Here is a 13363-nt window from a genome sequence, read left to right as displayed (position 1 = left end):
ATCGATTTGTGGCCATTTGTTGCCCGAAGCTGAAAAGTAAATATTGCAGCGAGAAAACGGCGGCTGTGGTTCTGGGAACAGTGACTTTGTTGAGCTGCGTAAACAACATTTTCTGGTATTTTATGTTCACAAATAGGTATTTTCTCAGGAACACCCCTTGGTTTTGTGATGTCAGAGGGAATGTTCGAGACTCCCCGTTCTGGACAACAATGGAGTTCCTGCATTATATTCTAACCCCAGGCCTCGCATTTGTCCTGATTCTGCTGCTCAATTTTCTCACCATCAGGCACATTTTAGTGAGCAGCAGAGCCCGAAGGAGACTCCGAGCTGACAGTAGTGGGAACAGGCCCAGAGACCCAGCAATGGAGAGTCGACGGAAATCCATAATTTTACTATTTATGATCTCGGCCAATTTCATTCTGTTATGGTCTACGTTTATGTTTTACTCTCTCTGGTACAGGATGTGGGATTTCGATTTTGTTTCTGTATGGATAGATATGTTTGTTTTGGAATTGGGCTTCATGCTGCAGCTCCTGAGCTGCTGCACTAACACTGCAATTTACGCGGTGACACAGACTCCGTTCAGACAGCACTTGAAGAATGTGCTGAAATATCCTATTGCTCCATTTCTTAAATGAAATCAATGATGTGAGGTACTCAGTCACAGGGATGTTCCACTGCCGGAGTTGCCTGTCCATCGTGGATAACGATCACTGATTGGACTGAAAGAAAACCACACTCCTAATAGCTCTGCAATCGAATTCACAGGGTTGCCAGTATATCATGGACATTCGTCAATGATCGGACATTAAAAAAACATATCCACCCACAGAACTTTCTCTGTCCGATTCATACCCAAACAAAACTCCTCATACCCACTTACCCCAAGACTGTCCCTCTCACATTCACATTCATGAAACCCTCCCAATGTACACTTAGCCGAGAGCTATATATGTCCCATTTATGACCCCAACCGCACCAGAACCCAGCATATGCACCGAATCAGGACTATCCATCACTCATCCAATCCTCAACTTTCATTTAACCACTCAGTTCACGATTGTCTCTATCCCGTTAACAGCCCCACCGCCCACCAGCCACTCCATGCCCACTCAGCCCAGTACTGTCCTTCTCCCATTTTATGAATCCATAAGAAATTTCGGCACAGAAATAGGACATTGAGTCCATCATATCTGCAAATTCTGATAATATATAAACGCACTTTCTAATTCAACTATCCAACAGCTGGTCCTATTCCTGGCATGTCACTGAACTCCCGGGACTGATCGACACCTTACAATTAGTTGAGCGCTTCTGCGTCGGCCACCAAACCGGGAAACGAATTCCAGATACCTACCACCATCTGGGTGAAAAAAATATTTCTCCAAATCTTCCCTAATCCTTTTACCTATCACCGTCAATCTGTGCCCTCTGACAATTCTACATAGCAAGATGCCACAAGCAGTAGCACCAGGTGCTTTGATGCATTAGAAAACGTGTGTCCTTGTTCTCCCAATACCCCATCAGCCCCTCCCCTACACTTGTTCCACCCTCTGTCCTTCCCTGTCTCACTGTTTCCATCAATCACTCCTCTCTCCATTTCCTTTCATGTCTCCTGCTCTCTCTCATTCTAAATATTTCACTAGGTCCCTCTCACTGTGTCTTCAACCTCTCTCTCTCCCTCTTTATTTCTCTCTCTATGCTTCCTCAATCCATCATTTCTCTCTGTGTGTCACTCTCTCACACCCTCCTGCTCTTTTCTTTCTGCTCTCACTCGCTCTCTCTCGCTCGATCTTTCTGATATCCCTTCCCTCAAGCTTTGCATTATTTCTATCTTTCTCCCTCCCAATATTTCAATGAATTTCTCCTCTCTCTTTCTCCCGGTCAAGTTCTCATTCTCCTCTCGCTCTCCCTCGTCCTATATCCCTCTTTTTCTTCTACCCAATCCTATCTCTCTTCCCGTCTCCCTTTAACAAGCCATTGGATGGAGCTGGAGAAACGTGTCCAGGATTGGAATAAACTAATTTTAAATTTAAGTAAATTCTCAATCCATCGCACTATATAGGACGACAACAGATTTCGGGAATTATAGCATCTTCCTGTTATTAATTGTAATTTCGAGCCCTCCAGAGTGTTTTTCAGTCAACGAATTGTTTATTTAAATTGTGGTCACGGACGTACATTAGGTGTTTAACTGTGTGCTTGCGCACAGATATCCCCCACAATCCACATCGTAAGAACCGCCAGATAAAAGAGGTTTTAGGTGAGAATCGATGAAATGACAAGGGGGTGCGGGGCTGCGGGTTGCGTGGGTGGAGGGTGGGAGATGGAAATATCATTTAAACACAAATTCGCAGCAAGAGCTGGGGATTCATCATCTGAATGCCCAAGCTTTATTTTCGTTGCTGATCCACACATCTGGAAGAATCCGTTTTACTCTAAGCCTGAGAGGTGAGCGGTGACTACTCACACGGAGAGCTCCAGATACATGGCCCTCAGCCCCATCTGCATTGCCCCCTCGTTGCGCACTCTTTTTGCCTCTCCTTCGTCCTGTTCTCCCTCAAACTCCTCTTTCAGCAGAGAATGTTGCAGGCAGGTTGTGCACACAAGGTCCCAGAAGCAGCAAGGTGTTAATCTCCAAATAAACCTGCCTCAGCAACGTTGTTTGAAAGTTTTAAATCTTGTCCAGAACGTAATGCTGAAAAAAAAAAACCGCAGTTTGAATCATTGTGACTTTTAAAGCCTGGTTCATAGACCTTCACGAAACCATCTGGAACAAGAAAGTGGACCAGTCAGACTGAACAATCCCTTCTATCCACTGCTCAACACTAAATGCAAACACACAGGGCCTGAAAGGAATAGTGGAAAACTGGACCAGCTCCTTCCAAACAAGATCCCAACCCCTCCCAACTTACCGCCAATTAAAATATTGACAAATCACATTGATGTTCCTTTTTTATATTTATAACAGCATTAAAAATGGGGTGGGGGAGGCGGGGGAGGTGGGGGCGTTGTGTGTTTGTGGGGAACTGAGTAGATAGAGAGTGAGTTAGAGGTAGAGATAAATCAGGAGGCACAGACACACGAGAAGTGTGAGCGCAGCAAGTTCCCACAAGCAGCAATTATTTCCTATTAATGTACGACACGTGAAGCCTGCCCATCCTTCTGCTTCAGCCTGCGAAAAATCCCTCCCCATCCCCACTGTGAATGTGTTCAGAGCTTTGGGTTACTTCTACCACAATCCGCTCGCCAGAACCCCCTCTGACCGAAGAATGGTTAACTTCCCTCTTTAAAATAGTAAAAATAAACTGTGCCCTTTGGGAAACCTTTCGTTTACAAATAGCTATTTTTGGAAAGGTGTAACTGCTGCTGGGCAGTGACTACACACGGGAGATCCCAAATTCCTATTTCTCTTCAATGACAATCACCCAATCGACCCCCTCGTCAATTTCCCTCTAACTTTCTCTTTTCCACCCTCATATTTTCTTTCTCTTCCGTCCTCTTTGCCCCTCAAATTCACAATTATGTTTCCCTCACTCTCCTCGCTTTTCGCTTCTTGCTCTCTTTTCTCCATTGTCATATCCTTTTGCGCTCCCTTACCAGCAGATGGAGAGGCAGACAGAGATACACAGGGAAACCCACAATCTGGACCACAGCAAATTACATTCAAATGGGCCTTCGGCATTTGAATTTAACCTCAAATCTCTAACTTCAACTACTGAATGCTGAAAAATATTTGTGCACTGCAGACGCCCTGCAATGACCGCACGTTCTGCAGTTGACTGAGAAGTGTAGCCTCTGCTGCTGACAGTCATGTGTCACCTGACATTGTGAAGCCTCTGACCAATGAATACTTAGCGCGGCCTATGGTGGAGGCTGGGCTTCACTCCTCTTGTCACGATTCATGCATTTAGCACCTCACGTGTTCCCTTTAAATTAAGTTTATTTTGTATACACAGAAAATGTTAGCAATAAGAAGTTACTGTCCCTACAAAATTCTGTTATCTTTGCCTCTGATTGTGCAATTTTTTCCCTTCTCCCTCTTTCTCCCATCTCTCTCCTCGCGCTATTTCCATGTCTCATTCTCTTTCTGTGTCATTCTCTCTCGCTTTCTCTCGCCATCTCTATCTTATTTTTTCTGGCACTCTCTGACTTTCTCTCTCTCTCTCTCTCTCTCTGTATCTCTGTCTGGCTGAATACATTTTTCATCATTCCCTCACTCTCGCTTTCCCCTTCCTTTTCACTTATTTATGCCCATTTCACTCCCGTCCTCTCTTTCTCTCTCCCTCTGTTTTTGACTTACTTACGCTGTCGTTTCCCCTACCGTTTCCCTTTCTAAATCGCTCTTTCTTTCCCTCTGCCTCTCTCTCTTTCTCTCTCACTGTCTCTCTCTTTTTCTCTCGCCCTCCCCTTTTCCCCGTCGGTCTCTATCACCCTGCCCCACTCTCTAGCGTAAGGACATATAACAGAGAGTCAGACAGAATTGAAATGGCGACCGCAACTTCAAATATAACTTTAAAATCCACACCATCCTAAAACAAAATTCAAAATTCCGTATGTGCTTTTCATTGTACAGCTGTGAGATCCCCTTTTCTCTTGTTTAAACGTTCCGATCTCCATTCTCGACGGCAGGCAATATTTCGCATACTGTTTCACTAAACGTGAAACACTTTGATAAATCTCTAAACAATAGTACATTCTTTCAATGGCACAGGTTGTTTAGGAATCCCTCGTGCTGCGACCCGAATCAGGTGTTAGTTCCTTTAAAACATCTCACTGCACAACGTCACATTTGCTGCCCAAACCACTCTACTAACTGCAATAACAATGTCCAAAAGGGCATTTTTTTATTCATCGTTCTGAACCTGGCCCTTGTTATTTAAACTGATACCTTACACACGGAAGTCCAACTGAATTATTAACCACAACCTTACCGTCCAATTCCAAAACTACATGGGCATACACTGCCCTAAGCATTGTCTTAATCTTCATGCCAGCAGCTCTCTCTGTCTCCCTCTCTCTCTCTCTTTCTTTCTCTGTCAGCTATAATCTTTTACCTTGTCCATCTCCCTCGTTTTCCACGCCCCCTTTCTCTTTATTTATGCTACTCTAACTCTCTTCATGCCTTAAGCATTGCCTTCACTTGCATGTTAATAATGGGTGCAATCACAGTGCCTTGGGGCTGAAAGAGGAAAATTCACATATTACCGAATGGTTACTGTCACATTCAATTTCTGTAGACGAAGTGTCTGTGGCAAAACATACAGCGTGGATAAGCCCTCTAATGGCTGTCGATGTGTTTTATTTTCGATGTGTGTGTGTTTACGTGTGTGTGTCTGTTAAGTTAAAACTCTATTTATTCTTAAACGTTCAGGGTGATCCTCATTGATGTCTTCAGGAAAAAAATCCCTCCTCCACAGCTCCACCTTCTCATCAGCATAACACAGACGTTACCCACAGCACTCTACCACAGACAGTTTTCACTCATAATTATTAAAGAATTAAATGCAATCATTAAAATCGATTAGTAATGTACAATTTAAATAACGCACTACCCCAGAGCATCCACCCTTTATGTGTTTAGTTTCGATTTCTGAGAAATTAACTACACTCACGTCAACTTTCCTTCATCGGCAGTGTGCTCTTAGTGCATTGCTCCAGCTCTCTATGTTAGCGAAGTAAATCATACAACAGATATATGACAAAAATCAAATGCAGAACAACTAACACGTGAGAGCTGATTCGATCCTAAGAGTGAACTTCAATTTTACTTCACCAGTCGCGTCACATATCTGAATAAGACAGCTTTGTAATGGTCAATTATTCAATTGCCTCTCACCCAACTGATGCGGTTCTCCCAGGAGTAAAACAGAATGCACGTATGGTAACTGGACATTTCAAATTTAACCAATATTGATACCATTTACTGTTGGTAACAGATTAAACTCCGTCCCCTATATAAGCTATTAGAATAAGCTTAAACGTTGTCTTCACTATCTTCATGGTGCAATTTGCTTCTGCAATATTAAAACCTCAGGGCAACTGACCCGGCCTTTGCATCCTATAGGGACACATTGTGTTATCCCTTCGAGCGTGACAACCCGCCTGGAGGGATCTTATTATATCTTTCCGGAGATTGGCTGCATGCGGCAAGATATCATTATACTGTACATGTTATGGTCCTCAGACACCACGATATTGTCCACCCGATTTATCGGACGTTGTGTCAGCCAATGTCCTATTACCGGAAAGTCAAGTGCCAACGCCAACTACGTCACACTTTCTTTTTTTACAATCGATTTGCGCAGGATTTACCTAGAACAAACTTCTCAGCTCACACAGAATGATGTTGTTTTCGTATTTTGATATTGTTAGGCTAAGATCAACGGTAGTGTCTGTTTTCATCAGTTTTTTCTGCATGTGCAGGCTTCAGTGCCTAACAATGGGAACTTACAAATGTGATGGCCGCTACCAGTCGAGCCACAAACCAGAGGGTATCTAACAAACTGAGGGTTGCTGTGATGGGCCGCGAAGTAGCCACAACTGTATTGATTTTGATAAGCTTCTTCTAGTTTTGTGGATTTGAAGCTGCGGAGAAATACATTTCACCGGGTTTGCCCATGGCTCGATAATTGCAACCGACCTTTCAGAATGTTGCTGCCTGCGTCATGTTCCTGAATATGCTCAAGGCGAACACAGACCATCCGCAGATAAGAATCCTCACTTTGAAGCCAAACTTTTCTCTGCCGTAACATCGGGACAGTGTGGGGGACTGTTCGCTTCTGCAATAACCATTCTTCCCATCGCCGATGTGCTCAACTTCCTCAAATTCCAGGTCTGTTGACAAATTTGAGAACTGCAGCAACGTAACATACTCTTCAGGATTTTGGACCCACAAATGGGTCTTCAAGGTGGAAGGGACGGAACCAATCCTTCACCTCCATCCAGCATCCCTATCTGGGAAGCCGCTGCTGCCTAATATTCTCCGGCCAGCCCAACTTTTGTCAAAAATGTGGCAACTGCAGGACATTCTCTGCAAAAATTGCAAAGAGGAAGATGACAAATAAAGGAATGCAGACAGAATAAGTGCTGCAAACTGTGTGGGGATGCATGTCACTTCAACAAGGCCTGGCGCTAACTTTGCCTCACTTATAGACAGGCGGCCCAAAATAAAGATGTGCAAACAGGCCAGAAGCTGTGTCACTACCGCCAAGGAGGTTTGCAAACCGCTAGCAACAAGGCCTCCAGTGAGCGCAATTGGACAATGGGAGGCACAGAGAAATATAGGATGAAGGGAAACATTGAGGCAGCAGACGGCCAAACATTTGCACCACCCACTTAACCTCCTACAGCTCAAGAGACCGAATCAATAGAAGAGGTACCAGCAGGCGCTCAACTGGGGGAGTGGCAGCTTCTGTAGAAGGCCAAAAAGAAGAAAAGGCTAAAACGGGATTATGCAACTTCCTGGGCAAATTCCAAGACGCGGCTCTCATTTGACACATTTGACAAGGTGTGCTGCTCTTCAGACAGATAAGGGCAAGTGTGGCATCTACAGAAGTTGCGGCATTACTCTAGGAGCCGAAGGAGGAGGGACCCGAGCTCCAGAGTATTGGATAGAACAGCGCACTCCAAATTCAACGACAACCAAAAGAAGCCAGTGCGCCCCAGCTCCAGGATGTTGGTAGCAGAAACAACGTTGAGAGTTAATGAATTGCAGAGACTTCTCCAACAGAGAACAATTCCAACTTTGCTCCTTCCAAATGACGCTCCACTCAATTGTGACCTGAGCAGAAAATCTCCAGTGGGGCGTATGAGAACTGTTTCCTGAGCCCGTTCAATGTGAGATGATTTGCAAACACTATGGGTGTGCGGGAGGCTTCGAAATGACTGGAATGTGCAAAGAAAACAAGTTTGGTAAAGGAGAAAATGCTTTGAAAATGGGGATAAATATTGTTCTCATTAAATCTACTGCACAACGTAAAGCGACCCCAGATTTTATTGCCAAGCTCAACGCTCAACTGAAGTTTCTGCAGCACTGTATGACACCTCAGCTCAGCTCCTACAGGCAACGTTCAAGGTGGTGGTCCCATGGGCCATCGTTCTTGTCGTGCGGGAACGACTCACATCCACCCCGCTTGGTATCCTGCTGCGGGTGGCAACTTCACCATTTCAGAGTTTAAGCAGGTGGTTCAAAAAGAAAAATAGCTGGAAAACCTCAGCAGGTCTTATAGCATTTGCCGAGACGAATACAGTTTATGTTTGGACTCTGTATGCTCTACATCAGAACAGACTCGAAACGTTAACTGTATTCCTCTCCGCAGATGCTGACAGACCTGTCGAGTTTTTCCAGCTTTATCTGTTTTTCTTTCAGATTTCCAGAACCCGCAATAGTTTGATTTATCTTAAGAAGGTGTTTGACTGGCAACTCCTCGTGGCCGTTATGCTTTACAAGAATGCTGCGCTCGGTTTAAGATTATATATGCCCCGGATTATTTCAGCGAGTGGCTGGTGGCCCTTCAAAAGCACCCACTGCTGCTGGCGACTTCCAGTCTGGTCATTCTGGTTTGTGGCTGCAACTGCAACATCGGCTGCAGCTGGACGATCCGGCAGGGGCGATAGCAGACTAGACGCCACATCCAGGCTCCTGATCGAAAGAGAAATGCATGCCAAGCTGCGTAATGTTTTCTGCAGTGCTGCAGGTGGAGCTCAGCATAGATACACATGGTTATGGCCTGACGGATGCATGCATTCCAGGATACACTTCATTTTTTTGTCCCGAGCTTTCAGTCAGATGGACCGACGTCACACCGATGTTCCTCTCTGACCACCTTCTCCTACTCGTTGAAAGAGGAATACAAGAGGGTTGGCAGTTGGGCGTGGAATCTGAAAGTACAACAGCTAATTCCAAAGATTTTTGAGGATCTCAAGAGGGTAAGGAATGTCAGGGATTTGGAAAGCCACTCTTTTAGTACTTGACACACCAGTGGAAATAGTTCAAGCAGGACAGCAACATGATTTTCATCCTCAAAGGTGTTCAGAAAGTTGGAAAGGAACAGAGGGGAAGGCCCCAACTCAAGAAAATAACACGCAGAATCTACTCTGGCTGCAGTTGAAGTGGATCAAAGTCACGAGGTCCTGCAAGAGGTGACGAGCCAGCAATTGCCAGTCTTTTACTCGGAGGTCTCTAACGTCTTATTCCGGTCCAGTGCCCATTCCGTTTAGAATGATGAGACGTGTTCAGGTTTATTTTTGCAAAAGGAACAGAGAGAGAGCTCTGTGATCAATAGCATTAAGGAAGAAAACTGCTCAGTAAAGTCATCGCAGCCTGCCAGCTTGGGGATCAGCAAATCGTTTTGTGCCACATGGTGTGTCGTAAAGCCCACAGACAGCACAGCCTCCCACGACTTTCCGTACTCTTCCACCGAGGTCTTAGACAACAGTGCATGGGAGACTCTGGACAAGATGCTAACGCGGGGTGGATTGACTAAGCCTCTTGAGCTCTTTGAGAAGATTAAACTTCCCGGAAGTGACGGGTTACCGGCTGAGTGGTATTCGGCTCCGTGGAACTGGATCACTGCAGACTTGGTGAAAGTCTAGGAGTTTTTGATTCTAGCAGCTACCATGTCAGAATCTATGAGAATAGGAATCATGTACCTCATCTACTAACACGAGGGGGAAAAGGGGGTAATTTGAAATCAGAGCGCCATTCCACTGTTGATAGTGGAACAGAACATTATGTACAAGGTCATCGACAAACGTATCATGTCGACTCTGGAGTTCGTCAACAACCCTGAACAGACCTACCCTGTAGCCAGCATCAAAATCTCCGATAGTCTAATGCTGCTCGGCTGTACACTTGCCTATGTACGGTGCAGCGGTTTACACACTTCCCTCATCAGCCTGGACAAGGGGAAGGCCTTTAACAGAATGCTGCACACCTGCATGGTGGATGTGTTCTCTAAAATAGTGCTTGAGGAGTGAATCCACAACTGTATCCAACTGCTCTAAACAAACGTCTGTCGCACAGTTACAATCAATGGGTGGAAATCAGAAATCTTTCCATGTAAACTTGAAGTCAGCAGGGCTGCCTTCCCTCCCCTGTCCTTTTCGTGTATTGCATAGAACCGTTTGTTGAGCTCATCAGGATGGATTCCGGCCAACGAGCGTTAAGGATACCAGTCGGTTGAGATTGCCTGAAGCTAATGGGGATATGTTTCGGAGGGACCAGGGCATATGTTCAATACAGGAAGGAGCGAGTAAACATTTTGAAATGAAAACGGTGCATGTGGGAGTGATGCTCCATCTCTATTTCGTGGAATAACCTCGTCATTGGTGTGAGACAATATTGATGTGGAACTATGTGGTGTAGAACTGACCCATTCCTCTCTCCTGCGCTGTAACGATCACTGAGGCATCTCCCAATTTATCTGGAGGTAGAAGTTGGACCATGTTCGCAGGGAGCCCACACGTCTAGATAAATGGGGGACCACCTTCACGAAATCGGACTCACCTTAATGGGTTCCGCTCTGTATGTTTGTTTCAAGTTGTGCAAGGGTACTCGTTACACAAACAACAAGTGCCACTCCGTGCTGTGTTTCTACCTACGTAAGTTATTGTGAAGAATGGACGCATGCTGCCGCAGAACACTCCAAGATGTTGGACGTGCCCGACGACCTGACCCTCGTGAATAATTTTATAAAAGGAAACACATGTGAATTAGTGTCCGTCAGTCTGTGGGCTGTACAGAGCGCCGTCGAGGCCCTGTTGAAAAACAAGATGGTGGATCGTGTCGGTTGGTTCCCTGGGAAGACTGTCAGAGTCATTTGTCCGATTGCCTCGTTGACAGAACTTTCTAACATGCACCAGGATGTGGCTTGGCGGGTTTTGAGAAAGACCCTTCCATTGCACACTTCCAAAAAACCCAATGCCTCACCCATGCGAGGTGTTTTTGGGGTGCCTATTCTGCTGAAGGGACCACTGCACAGCTCCTTCTGGAATGTGCCTTTGCAAATATGCTCAGTGGAGAAATACACAGTTCTTTTGTTGGTGTTCAAAATGAGCTGCTTCCTGAAACAGGACTCTGTGCTCTACGGGCTGTTCACAGGAACAGACAATGAAATAAATATCAACAAGTGCTGGAGGCTCATCAACTCGATGGCATACGCTATTTGGACTGTCTAGGACCTATTGGTTTTCTGGTGCAGAGCTTCGTCTATGTCCAATTATTGCAAAATGGCACATTCCAAGGTAAGGGCCACGAGCAGAGGGACACACGAACGTTTGAGGTAGCTGTCAGAGAGGCACAATGTTTAATGGTCACTGTCCAGGACATTACCTTTTGAGTACACTGAAGGGCTGGGTGTTGAATTGCGCTCACGAGCTGTCTGATCCTTCAACAGCTGTTAATATTTATTTCAGCGTGTGTCCCTGTGAGAAGCCCGTAGAGCACAGAATCATGTAAGCAAGCAGCTCTTGGTGAACCTCAACAAAAAAAAAACAGTCCATAGGTCTCCAGAACTGTCTGACCGACGTTGATGTTACATGTATCAGAATTGTAAGGAATAACCTCAGGCTGCCTAATGATGCGTATAGATAATTTAAATAGCATTGCAATTTCTACAATAACCATTTTATTATTAATGTTAGTCATTCAAGGGATGTGGTCTTCGTCTGCTGGTTCAGCGCCTATTGAACATTAGCAGCTGCCAATGAGAAGTTGGTGGTGAGTTCATTTCTTGAACCCCTGTACACCGTGAGGTGAAGGTACACACATAGGAAGTTGTTAGGAAGCGAGCCCCTCGGTTTTCAGCGAGCGACAGTGCAGGCATTTCGATATATATTCAAGTCAAGACGGTGAGTGGCTTGGAAGAGCACTTCCAGGTGATGGTGTTCGCATCTATCTGCTCCTTCCAGATTGTTCTGTTCGTGGGATTGGCAGAAGCAGCCTAAGGAACCTTGGTCAATTCTGGTAGTGCATGAGGCAGATGGAACACGCTCCTGCTACTTTGCTTTGATGGTCAAGGAAGTGAAGTTTGGTGGATGTGGTGTCAATCAAGCGGGCTGCTTTTAACTAGATTGTGTCCAGCTTCTTGATTGTTGCGGGAGCTGCAATCATACAGACAAGTTGGGAGTATTCCACCAAATTTCGGACTTCGGATTATTAGATGGTGCAAAGTTATTGGTGAGTAAGGAGGTGGGTTGCGCATTGCACGACTTCTAACCTCTGACCTGCTCTTGTAGGCAAATTAGTTATATGGCCAGATCAGTGCAGTTTCTGTTAAATTGTAACAAAATGGATATTGATAGTGGTAATTCAATGATGTTAAGGCCATTGAAAATGTGGTTATTCAATGATGTTAAGGCCATTGAAAATCAAGGGGCAATGGTGGGATTCTCTCTTCTTTGAGATGTTTATTGACTGGCACTTCTGTGGCGCGAATGTTACATGGCAATTGTCAGCCCAAGCCTGCATATTGTCCAGATGTTGTTGCATTTGGGCATGAACTGTTTCAGTATCTGAGGAGTCGCGAATGGCGCTGGAAACTGCGAAATATTGAACCAATATCCACCATTCTGAACATATGTTGTGAGGAATGTTATTCATGAAGCATCTGAAGATGGTTGTGTAAGGCCACTACCCTGAGAAACTTCTGTGGCGATGTCCTGGAGGTGAGATGATGGACCTCAAACAATCACGTACATCTTCCTTAGTCCTAGGTATGAGCCCAATCAATGGAGAATTATGCTCCTTATTCCTTTTGACTGCTGTTTTCCTAGGGCACCATTATGCCACACTCGATCAAATGCGGCATTGATATCAAAGGCGGCGGCTGTCACCTCACCTCGGGATTTCGTGTTCTTTATGTCCATGTTTGTTCAATTGCATTATTGATGACAACAGCTGTGTTCCCCTGGCAGAATCCAATCTGGGCGTGGGTGAGCAGGTTATTGCTAAGCAACTGCCGATTGATAGCCTTGCTGATGACACCTGCCATTAATATCCTGGTGATGCAGGATAGAACGATTGGGGCGTAATTGACCCGATAGGGTTATTCTGCCCTTTTTCTATAAAGGGCTTATCTGGGCAATCGTCCAAATAGCCGGGTAGATGCCAGTCTTGTGCTGCACAGGAACACATTTTGTAGGGATGCGCTTGTTCAGGAGTGAGGCTTCCAGTACTATTGCAGGAATTTTGTCAGGGCCCATTTCCTTTGCAGTACCGAATGCCGTCAGCCATTTCTAGATATCACGTGTAGTGCTTCGAATTGGTTGAAGCCTGGCATCGGCATTGGTGACGACCTCCAATGGCGGCCAATAAGGATCATCCACTTGGAATTCTGAATGAAGATTGCAGCAATTGCTT

This window comes from Cetorhinus maximus, chromosome 16 (genome assembly GCF_964194155.1).
Source record: "Cetorhinus maximus chromosome 16, sCetMax3.hap1.1, whole genome shotgun sequence".
NCBI classification, from domain to species: domain Eukaryota; kingdom Metazoa; phylum Chordata; class Chondrichthyes; order Lamniformes; family Cetorhinidae; genus Cetorhinus; species Cetorhinus maximus.
The sequence above is the reverse complement of the archived record's forward strand: the minus strand, read 5'-3'. Positions refer to the sequence as shown.